This window comes from Pseudopodoces humilis, chromosome 14 (assembly GCF_049639895.1).
Source record: "Pseudopodoces humilis isolate 2021_Gansu_Grassland_sample_001 chromosome 14, ASM4963989v1, whole genome shotgun sequence".
Lineage (NCBI taxonomy): Eukaryota > Metazoa > Chordata > Aves > Passeriformes > Paridae > Pseudopodoces > Pseudopodoces humilis.
The window spans coordinates 17571078-17583641 of record NC_142213.1 but is presented as its reverse complement, the minus strand read 5'-3'; the positions used below and the strand labels follow the sequence as shown (position 1 = coordinate 17583641).

Below are 12564 nucleotides of genomic sequence, written 5' to 3'. Positions count from 1 at the left end.
CGGGGAGCCGGGAGTGGCGCGGGCGGCCGCGGCGGCCCCATGGTCGGCCCGGGCTCCCGCTCCGGGGCAGGTGGCAGAGAACAGACCGCAGCGCCGCGGCCCCACGTGACAGGCCCGCCGAGCGGCTGCGGCGGCCGGGCCAGACGGCGAGGGGAGCGCAGCGCCGCCCCGCTCCGCTCCGCGCACACCTGAGGGGCCGCCGCCAGCGGGCGGGCGGAGCGCGGCCGGGGACGGAAGGGAAGGCGAGGGCCGAGCCCGCCCGCGCAGCGGCGGCTGCCGGGCTTCCTGTCAGGCACGGCTCTCCCCGCTCTCGCCGCGCCCCTGCGCCCGCGGCCATGGCGCAGCCCGGCGGGCCGGGCCCGGCGCAGCGCCCCGCGGGGGCCGCCCCGGTGCCGGGCGGCTGCGGGGGCCGCGGCCCCACGGCGGGAGGCCGCGCCCAGTGCTGCCGCCGCCGGCCCCCCCAGCCGGGAGCTGCCTCGGCCCGGCGGGTCACCCGGATGCCTTTTCCCAGCAGTTTCCTCCGGAGCTACGCTGAGCTGGCTCCGCTGCAGCTCCTGAGAGTGAACGCTGTGATCGGTGATGAGCGCAGGGAGAAAGGCCTTCCCAGGAACCCGACTGTCCTCAGAGCTCTCACAGCCCCTTCTCCCCTAGCAAGTGTTGGGACCCAGGCCCGGACGCTTCCAGGCCCTGCCGACCGTGAAACAAGTCATCCGGTCATCAAACAGGTGATGTATCCACAGCAAGGCAGCCGATTTACAAATATATTTTTAGTTAACGACGTAAACCCATCCTGTCCCACTGAAAATGGACAAAGTTCAATGTGTTTACAAGCAGCAAGACGACAGAAGTTAACTGGGAACTTCATGAAGAGAATTGCAAAACAGTGCAAGGTGACAGGTACCCCTGCTCAGGCTGCCCTAAACAGCTGCAGTGAACCAGTTCTACTTCATAGGTTTGCTGAACTTTTCCTTGTTTTCCCATTTGGAGATGCTCCAATACTGCTCCTGAGAACCAGTACCAGTGCTTTAGGCCTTTTTATTTCAACAGTATAAGGTGTGGCTGTAGTATTACTTCAGGGGTTGAGGAGATCCCTACCCTCACTGAACTACCTGTGCCTTATCTTTTTCTTATCAATTCCTTTGTTGGAATTATTATAATTGCAATTTGCATTTGCCTATCACTGCCTCTTAATGAATGCCTAATGGATCATTGGCCTGAGGAGCAATAGTATCATGTTTGGGATACCTGGAATGAGAGAAATGGATGTCATAACAAATACTTCTACTCTGCTAAAGATGCAGAGATAAGTGGGTCAGTACAAACAAAGTTTACCTGTAGGTGAGATCAGCACAGTGATGACATGCCTATTCTGCAGACACAGCCTATTTCACATGTGTCTATGCAATTTTAAACAGCATAATAAATCACACAACATTTTTTCACCATTTTTTAATCTAACCAGACAATTATTAAACCTTTAATGGACCTATGATTGTAAAATCACTTCATCTGTGTTTTTGAGCAGTAATCCTCAAATTATGGGTCTGTAAAAGCAATAATGAAATGTTTCATAAAATAATTTTTCCTTGGTGAGTCTATTATTGTAATTTAAAAAACATGTCTAGTCACCTCTATATTCTGCATTAACCCATTTTATGATAATTATGAGTAAATTACATCCCTCATTTCCATTAAATAACACCCTTGCATCTCACCAAAACAGTAGACTTTATTAGGTTGAAAGCAAAATGATTGATGCAGACTCTTTTTTTAACAGATTGTGTCTGTGCCACTAACTTGTTAAAATAAAATCCACTCACTTTGGAGTTATACTTTGATGTTCACGTAAGACTAACTTAAAATTTTGAGACCTGATTTTCAGTCACACACTTTTGTGTTCACATAAATATATGTACATATTAGAAAACTGTATATGAAGGTGCATATGTGTATGCTCCAGCATCTATTGACCATGGGGAATTAATTATCACAACATCCACTTTTAAAACATAACCAGCAGAACCCATCCTAAGTGCTCTACTTCAGGGTGATTTGCAGATTATTTTAAAATCACTTTAAAAGCCAAACTAAACCATTGCTCAAGCCAAGTGTCAAGCCTTCATATCCCATTTCAAAACCTGTAATACAGCTCTAGGAGTAGACATTATACATTATATATGCTGGAGCTATATAGGTTCTTTCATTAATTTTAATACTTTTGACAGAACTAGATCACAAAAAAGTCATGGAACACCACCAAAATAAATTTTTGATAAAGTTTTTTTTTTTACCGAGTGTAATCAAATGATAGTACAATTTTTTAAAATATGCAGTAGAAAAATGAAAACATAGAATGATACAGCAATGTTGACAAAGATTATGGATTCTGTCAATATTACTAAAAATATTGAAATAACTTGGAACCTTAGCCTGTCCATGTGTGTAATACCTGTCTCATTCTGATTACATGTCATTTTATTTATTTACATCAGTTCCCCCTGTAACCAATTTTTTTAACTAGAAAAAGCTTATGCTTCTGTTATGAGCCTCTCTATGTATGGATTAATTTGGTTGAGATTTCTTTAGACTAAGACTATAATTTTAACAGTTCCACAAGTAATTTATATGCATTTATCTCCTTTTCAGCATATATCAGTCTCAGTTCATGTACAGCTTTGTGCAAATCTGCAAGACTGCGATCCCATATAATCCCCATTGTTCTCTTTTGAAAGCCAGCATTAAAGAAAAGTTGGGTAGAAAACATTAGGTGTGGTAAGACATTATTTGTCTCAGCCTCACACTGTTCATCTCTAGTTTTGTTGCATCACTGCACAGCCTATCTAGCTGCATTTAATAAGGTTTACATTTAGTGACAACTACACTCTCCCTAAAAGAGAAGAAAATTCTCAAGGGTGCTTCGCTGCACCAACTTCAAGACTATTTCTGCCTTGATCCATTATAGATCATTACTAAACTTCACAGTGATCTGTTTTCCTTCCTCTTCTTTAGGAATTTGTTATTCATGAGTTCTGTGCAGAGCTGAAAAAACCCTGTTGTATTTCGCATTCATTTTATGAAATGTGATGAGAATAAATATGAACAATTTGGTATCAAAGCAAGGCAAATTCAAATTGTTTGATGGAGAAATACTATAAGAACATCATCAATGTATAAGCATTTTTCCAAAGAGAGTGCAAAGCTGTGATATCCCTCTATGACACTCTGAACCTCTGAACATTGTATGAAATCCTGAGTTTGTATCAAGCAGACCAGATTATGAGCAGCAATTACATTAGGGTAATTGCTTGAAAAACAAAATAAAATTATTCTCTCTTGAAAGGGTGCAGTTGTCTTTGTAAGTACTATCAAGGCAGCATTAATTGCATATTAGTTTTTTTTATGCTTGTGACTTAGCTCTCTTAACAAAAATGAAGGTCCACACAACCTGCTCTATTAAGTAAATTATGTCTCGTTTTTGTTTAATTGTGTTATTGAGATCAGATTTTTGAAATATGCAGCATAATTACAGAAGATGATTAGAACTCTCTGCATTTCAAATACTTACAGAAATAATTGGACAGAGTTTACCAGGGTTCCTTAACAAATTTTTTGAGCTGCACTTTATCAATGAGCTCCACAAGTTATTCCAGACACCTGAAAGAAAAAGCCAGGCCACAACCAGCACTGTTTTATTTCTCTCTTCTTTTTGGCTTTAAATATTTTCAGTGTGATTCGGTCTTTAAAGTATAATCTCAAGTTGGTGTTTTATGTCAGCAATTATGTCAGCTGTTTCAGGAGGCCAATCCATCACAGGCCAACACTCACACACTCATTCCCTGCAGCACACTCCTCAACTCTTGTGCCCTGGAATCTTCTGAGCACCTTCCCAGTCCCACTGCACAGCACAGGGATTCTGCAGTTTACACAAGGACAGCGAGTTCCTGCACATTGATTTCACTTGTGATGCCACAGTGAAAGGCTATTTCAACACCACACCACATCTCCTACCTCCCTGGTGACTTTATCTTTTAATAACTGTATCTGGATTGATTTAAACTGTGGTGATGCTGGGTTTTATTATCTGCACAGTAGAAAAGCACTGTGAGACAATAGTGAGACCTCATATCTACTAAGATGCTAAACTGATTTCTCTCTTCTGCCTGTTCCTTTAAATCTATTGATGAGATGAGTTTGGGTGATTTCATTTAGTTTATGATAAATCCTCTTGTGCTTTGGTTATATTAAGTGCTCTCTCTGGTAGCTGGAGTCTTAAAGGATTTACTATTCTCCTTGACATACAAAATGTTTGGTAAATGAGGGCTAAAGTAACTCAGGAAGTCTCTTCTGCTTGTAAATGATAGAAGAGCAGTATCAAAATAAGGCTGGATCATATTTTAGGTGAATTAATCTGTTTTCAGATTCTACTTCACCTGCAAAAATTCTGAGAAATAACAGGCTCAGCGGGGCCTGAGGTTGTCTTTATTACTTTACTTCTTTTCTACAGAAGGAAATGGAACAAACTATCAATACATCCTTAGTCAATTTATACTAGCTGCATGAGTTACTAGACTTATTTTAGAATTTAAGTAGGAGATCAAACAGATTGGAATTAGAAGCATGAAAACTCCTCTAACACGGAATGAACAGAGTGAATGCGCATTAAGGCTATCTCCAAGGGAGAGAACAAATATCTTTGCTGGGAATGCATATTGTTATCAGAGCAGATGAAAATAGCCACCTGAGGTTGCTCAGCAATGTGCTCCCAGCCTCCAATTCTGTTAAAAAGAAGGGGAAAAAAATTAGAAATTAATTAAAGTGTTACATACAATCAGGCTTATCTAAAATGGAGCATGCACAGAAAAGCAAAACATGTAATTAGGATTGAAGAGACACCTTCAAATTAGTTCAGTGACTGGTTTTTGCACTGTGGAGAAGGGTTGTAAACTACTGCAGTGCAGATGCAGAGGCTGTAGAGCAGCTCCCCTGTCACACTGCCCTGTAGTGTTCCCCCTACCAGCCCAGAAAATACTCTCTGGTGTAATGTTCCCCATTCCATGGGAACAATAATAATTTCTAGAGCTGTCTTCCATCCATTCTTACAAATGGGAAACTTGTGCAAAGACAAGTTAGCCAGAGCACGCTGTTTAGCAAGCTGAGGAATGGTGCAGCAAGTAACTCAGAGCTGGTGCTCTGCCATTTCACCAAAATGCACTGGGTTAAAAATCACAGCAATACTGGCAGTGCAGTTCTGAACCAGACTGCATGCACTGCAGCAATTCCACTGTAAACTGAATAATAGTTACAGTCTGTAATAGTCTATATACTACACAGTATATACATATATTATATACATAGAGACTGCCATTTTACTTGCACCCAATTGCCAGTTCAGCAGGAAAAGTACAGTAGAGGGTAAGGATAAGCAGGCTTCTCCTGTTTCATCAACAATTAAATTTTTTTTTATTTTATTTTTTTATTTCCTACTACTTGTGCTACCAATAACTGAAATTTAGCATCTCTTTTCATTAAAATTTGTCCCAGATACTTCCTTAAGGGTTTTATTTGGTTCTAGAAAATGTAATTTTTGTCAGGGGTTGTCACTAAGACTGATGTATCGCTTTGTTTCCCTTATTTGTCTACTATAGTTATATTTTTAAAATTCCAATGGTATGTTTTAGAGTATAAATTTCTCTTACACTCATTCTGCATGAAGTGTTGCACTTCTTATTCACTGCAATACCTCACATAGTTTTGAAAGTCCTAATGATTTTACAGTATGAAAGTATTCTCAAAATCAACTAGAATAGTTATTACTGACAATTCTAAATTTTCTTCTCAATGTTCTCAATACATACTCATTGCACAGTGGTTTTTGTGTTCATCAAAGAGCAAATTACAGCTTATTTTCCAAAGCTCTTCTTAACATGAGTAGACTGATAACACAGGAAGAATTTGGAATTATGCCTCAGTGAAACTGTTCCACAGAAAGAGTGAAAAATGAACACATAACTTGCCTAAAAAAGTCCTTAGTATTACTCTTAGTATTGTATTGAAATTGTATTGTATTGTATTGAAAAGGACAACAATTACAATGTATTGGTGCATCAGGACAATAATCTGTTTAGCTAATTTCACTAAAGACAAAATAAGTTTAAAGCACTAGGAAAGATGAAATGTAACCTGTGCTAGTGTGGATGTCAGACCTGTACAGAGGCTGTGAGCCAACACGTACCAGGAGGAGGACACAGAACATGTCAAGTCCATCACTACTAGGTCATGAGGTGGATTTCCATGACACAAAAAGCTCTGCTTTCATTGGTGTGTCACACTGGATAAACAAACACTCTGTTTCTGGATCGTCAATGATCCTGCCAGCTATTGACAGTAACAGCTAGAATGGTAAAAAACTAGTAGCATGTCATCAAGGATGGTGGGAAGCTAGGGATAGGAAATTATACCTGCCCTGAAGGTTTAATGTTTTCATCTGTTCCATGCTGCTTGGGCTGTTTTTATTATTGCACATTGTACAAAATTTCTAAAAAGTAAAATCTGTCTAAAGTGTGCAAGTGAAGTCTGATTAATAGAAAACCCAGTAATGTTTTCACAAATCAGCATGCTAATTCAGACCACATTACAGTAAGGGGAAAAAAAAAAAAAGGATAAGCATAAACCAGGAACAAAACTACTGTCAGGGATTTATAGAATAATCAAAGCTGTTTCAACATTCAATGGAGTTTAAACCCATGAAAAGTCAAATTTTCTTATGCATAAAGAAAACCCTGTAATCCAATATACCCTTTAACTATGACACAGTCTGTGCAGCAGAGCTGTGGATCCTAGTTGTACATTCCAACCAAAGCATGAAAATAAAAGGAGAGCCTGTGATATATGGGTTGAAGAAGAAGGGAAAATCATTTTAACAACTGAACGAGACTGGCAGCCCTGTGGATTCATACACACATAGGCTGTAAGTATGCCGAGAGAGAAGGGAAAAAAAAAAAAAGGTGACTATGAGGATAATCAGTGATTTAGATGATCAAAACTGTTTTAGGAGAGTACTTTGTTTTCACAAAGCTTTAACCATACATATTGTTAGGATACAACATCATATGTAAACCAAATGCCTGAGGCAGTGAGATATTTGTCAAAAACTGAAAGACAAAATCAAGAAAATTTCTGCCCTTGCACTTTGATGTTTTTTGGAGGTTGAGTCATCTGAGATCCTCTTTCATCCACATCAACCTCTCACATGGGATCAATGGTGCTCCTCTGAGCCGACATTCACTCATTCATTCATTTATCCTTGAGGGCAGCAGGAGATGGCTGTGTGCAGTACTCCCTAAGAGGCCATCCCCTCCCAGGATATCCATGTGCCTGTCAATCCAATTATCTCCTCAGTTAAAGGTGCCAGATAGGAAACCAACTAAATTAATGAAAAATATTATTTTAATAAAAATTAGGAAATAAAGAAAACTGCAGTAAAACCACTTAGGATAGTATCTACCAGGGCCTGTAGTGGCAGATGAACAGGAATGTAGCAAAAGGGCACCTACTTAAAATCAGAATTACGTGAAGGTAACTACAACTTTTCTAAAGAAGTAATTTCTGTACAGAGTTCTCACTCTGGGAAATCTCAGAACCAGTCGTATTTCAAAGGGCGTAGGGGAGAATCCTGCAGCAGGCAACAATAATAAAATCAATTTATACATACATTGTTCCATATGTTGCTCTATATATATTACACATTTATGAATTCTTTTAACAGAAAGCAGAAAAGCTGATAGAACCAATGGGGTCACAAATTCTAAATTAAAAGTAGCTAACAGAAGAGTTCTTTGATCTTGTACAGATTTGAGAGGATGCCAGGGTAAAGCAGTACACATAGCACAGAAAATCCCCTGATCCCCAGATTGGTGTATACATCTACAGCTATCAGTGTCCAAATACCCTTCATTAGAACACTTTTTCCCATGGCAGCACAGTGTTTGTTTTGTCCATGTCAGGGGAGGTGCTGTAAAGATTAAACCAGTTTTAAAACCTATCTGAATAAAATACCCAAGCATTCATTTATACTTTAATTTGTATTCACATTGTCAGACTCGCTTATAGACCTTTGAGATGTTTATAGATTTTTCAGTTGCTATCTCACACAGCCAGTTGTTTTGGGAGTTAACCATAATTAGCTTTTATGAATCTATCATTATTCACAGACCCTCTTGGAACAAATGAACAAAAATATGTGTATGCATTTGTCTTTTTGACTACCAAAAATATGGCAGCTCACATATAATTGTCATGTAACTTAGGAAAACCTACTTTTTAAGATATTCCTTTACTATAGTAATTTGCCAGCTTTCATAAATGACAGTAATTACAACAGTTGTTATTTTTTAATCTTACTTATTCCATGCTCTTCTGCTCTATGAAAAAATAATAGTAATTACATCCATAAAAATGGCATTGTACTAGCTCAGACAAAGATAGTGATTCAAAGAGATAATATTTAATACCATTATTTCATTAGCCAACATGGCATTGATCCATTTCCACGGCCACAGGTGCAGCAATCACAAATTCAACTCTTCTTTCTTCCCCTATTGTAAAGAACTGCTGTATAGTGATGAGTTAATTCATTCTCAGTCCTACATTTGCTGAAGTTAATGCCAAAGCAGTGCCCATTGATTACAAAAGGAAAAATCACAAAGGCTTCCTACTTCTCAAAAGCAAGACACTAGGAAATATTTAACTGCCAAGCAATTTTAAATATTTCATCCTGTGTCTATACATCTACTGAAATTAATCCCAGTTGGAAACAATTACAAATATTCATTGCAGTGCCCACATTTAGCTTGGCACCAACCTCACTGGTTTTTCTGGTAATTTTCTTGATGCATCCCAGCACAGAAGGGCTCAGATTTCTGCAAAGCTCTGTCCAGAGTCCAGGGCACAAAAAGTTAACACAAAACCCATCAGTGATACGTAAATCTTGATGTGCAAGCATCTGCCATCTTAATATTCCCACAATGTAACTTTGTTTCAGAAATATTTGTATTTACTGCATAACGTATGCTCTTCTTCCTTTTGGGCAATTTCCACTCCCATGGTGATTACTAATATTCTTCCTGAAGTTCTTCACAGGGAGGAGCAGATGCAGAGCAAATATATGGAATATATGTCGATCAATTTCAGATTGTACAGTACCAACCACGAGCTCTGCAGCCACATTAGATACAATCACTGTCAGGAAGGCCTAAAAACAATAGTGCAATGGCAGCCCCAAATTTATTTCTGTTCTCTCCTAAGGGCCTCATATTGAAAGCTGCTGAAATATAGAAACCAGCAGCAGCTGTATAATCAGTTTATGTGAAAACATTTGGAAACAAGTCAGGCATTCAACAAGACAGTATCAAAAGAAGTGACTAAATCCTTCTCTTAATTATAGTGACATGTGACACTGAATTTGGTCCACAATATCTAAACAACAACATTATGGGTCTTACTAGCACCTTCTTTGAGAGATGTGCTATCTCATAACAGCCTTGGGCTCCAATAATTGCAATTTGTGTTAGCAACTACTAATTCATTAATTCTCCCCTAATCTGGGTTTTGTTTCCACAGAACACAGCCAGAGAGAATGCCAGAAGAAATCACAACTGACCTCATGGGGAATAATGCTGAGGAGCACATGAAGCTCATCCTGTTCTTCGAAGAGCAGGTTCTGGCCACGGCAACCAAGGCAGTTGACTCATTTTAACCAGGTGTCCCCCATAAAATAGTCACCTCATGCTTTAGTTTTCAAAAATAGCAGTCAAACAACTGCAGACCAGAGATCTGCATATCTTTTCAGCTTGTTAGAGTCAAGAAGTAAAAGTCTTGAGGGTTTTTTTTCATTCAATATGCAAACTTTATGTACTCAGCCAGTGTAGATAACACAGAATAAGGATTGGGTTTGGTTTGCTTTAAAGGTAGGGAAATAATAGGATATTGGTACCCTGATCAACTAAGATAGTGCATCAATAAATAAAATGTTATGTTTATTACATAAAGATAACTCAAATTACCTGGAGAAACACAAAATAAAAGAGCATAACCCATAAGAAGGAAAAAAAACCCACCAGTGATTCTGTTCTGCCTGAAAATGACATGCAAATTAAAATGTTAATTTTTTTAAAAAATTAAGTCTAGTACTGAAAAAAATAACCACTCAGGGCTGGCCAAAGAGACCTGAGTCAGCATATTATTTGACAATTTTTGTTACAGTAAGTATTTATTTTAATAGAATTAAAATATTTTAATAATTTAATAATTTATTTAATTTATTTAATTTTTTTTTAATTATTTTAATTATACATAGTATAATTAATCAGAAATAAACATGCAGAGTTCATTGAATTGTTGATATCAGTAATTTTTTCAAGTATTAAGCCATACTCATAGTAATTAGGGACACTATAATAAATTCTTTCTGAGCTATGACCTTCTAGCATATTCATACAGTAAGATATGTCAAATGAAATAATATGTATAAATGGTCATATTATTTGCTCTTATGATAGTTATAATTATTATGATATTTTTAACTTATTTTATCACTGGACAAAAATAGAGAAAGATTTCAGATGTATATAGTATACATACTAAAATCCACATTTATTTTAAAAAAATGTCTAGAAACAATAGCTGGTCAACCCTTACACCATTTTTAAAAGGCTGCAATTCAGACAATTTCAAAATATTTCTCATGTTAAAGTATTAACAAGGGCTTTTTCAGAAAAAGCCATCACTCAACAGTTTCCATAGATAATAAACAGCTAATTATAGGGGCTAATTGTGTTTAGTCATTTGTAAGTAAAGAATAACCATAAATACGACAGGAGATAAGGACAGACCTTGTTGTTTTGATAGCACTGCACAGTTAACAGCACAGGAAAGAATCTACCCACTCAGCTTGAATTGATTCATCTTTTCCTCCCTTCATTATGAATCAGATTCTTTATTGCTTTTTTATTGAATGAAAACCTCACTACAGCACAGTCAGTGGGAATTTTGCCATCGCTGTCAAGTGAGGTCACTGCTTGATTACCTCTCCAAATAATATTAAAAATAACCTTGTATATTTAAACCTTAATCATCAATCAGTTTTTTGAAAGAAAGAAAAGTTGCAAAAAGAAAAAAAGCCAGATGCCTCCCCCAGGTGTGATGTTTCAAATGATGTAAAACAGAGGAGCTGCTGGCTTTCTGATCGTTGCTGAATGCATGGTAAATGCACGCTGGCCCTTACAGGATGTGAAACAGAGCTCCCCACAACCACTCTAGCAGCACATGTACACCCATGCAATCTGTGCAATCTCACATCTCCAGGGTTAGAAAAGAGCCCTAAACCTGCAAGAGTTGTGCTGCAAGTTCCACAAGTCAAGTCTGAACCTCTCTATCATAGTGAAAGAGATGCACAGAGACTGCAGAGAGATTGTAGCCATTAATAAATGCCTTCAAAATATACTAAATTTAAATTCATTTGTGGATTGAAAGGTTATTTGGCCAAACAGGAATGCTACATGTAGGAGGCCCTACGTCATGGTTTGGGAATGATTTAATGTTCCCAATGAAACACTCCAAACTACCTGGCACTCCCTCACTTCTCCCTCCCCCCTGCAGTGGGACAGCGAGGAGAACTGGAGGCATAGAAATGTAAAGATCACAAGAACTATTTACTGGAAAAAGCAACGACATAAGAAAATGTACAGAAACAAGAATACTGATAAGAGCATGTAGCAAGCAGATGAACTGTTCACATGCAATCAGTTACCATGCAGAACCTTGTGCCACCCAACCACACCCTCCAGAAAACCAGAAAGACACAACACCACTGCAGATGGTGTGAGGTGGTATTGGATAACCCCAGGGTCCTGGCCATGCCCCGCCTGGCTGCTGCAAGAGTTGAGCCATCCTGCCTGGAGCCAGGACATTTTCTACAGCATCTACATCATGCCCAGATGCTACCCCTTCCAACTGCATATATGTGTGTGTTTGTGTGCAGTTATATATTTACATGCATATATATGTGGGGAGAAGGAGAGTAGGAAGGAGAGAAGGGGGAGAGAATATGTGCTGTCCAGTGGTTGCCACTTGCGCCCGGAGCTCACAACTGGAATGTGCTGCAATCCAGACTCACTGTCTGTGGTAGTGATCAGCATCATTCAGCAACCAGTATTATACAATTCAACATTACAAACTGTTCTCACCCAAAAATCAAATCCCCTCGAGGTGAATATCGTGGTTCCCCATCCCTCTGCAATCACCCACCAAGTGCACCCAGGTCCCTGAGCAAAAGCAATCCCTCACATGGGTTTGTCTTTCCCTGGGGCGGGATGAATCCACACTGCCTTCCCTAACACATTTCTCATAGGCATCACAGGGACTTTATCCCCTGCTGTTCTCCATGGAGCTTTTGACTGACCAGGGCCTGTTCCATCAGCAGAGCCTCTAGTGAAAACCAACCAGCTGGCCTTCGCTCAATGTAGATCCTAATTCCAAAGGTCCCACCACCCATTGCTTTCAATGTGG

General features: G+C 39.2%; 1 long non-coding RNA gene across 1 annotated transcript; it reads left to right on the top strand.

Annotated features, from left to right (window-relative positions):
* Positions 1-416: 416 nt before the first annotated feature.
* On the top strand, positions 417-11122 carry LOC148183174 (uncharacterized). Its single transcript, XR_015773826.1, has 2 exons — positions 417-725; positions 9619-11122. It is a non-coding gene; the product is annotated as an uncharacterized LOC148183174 (long non-coding RNA).
* Positions 11123-12564: the final 1442 nt, after the last annotated feature.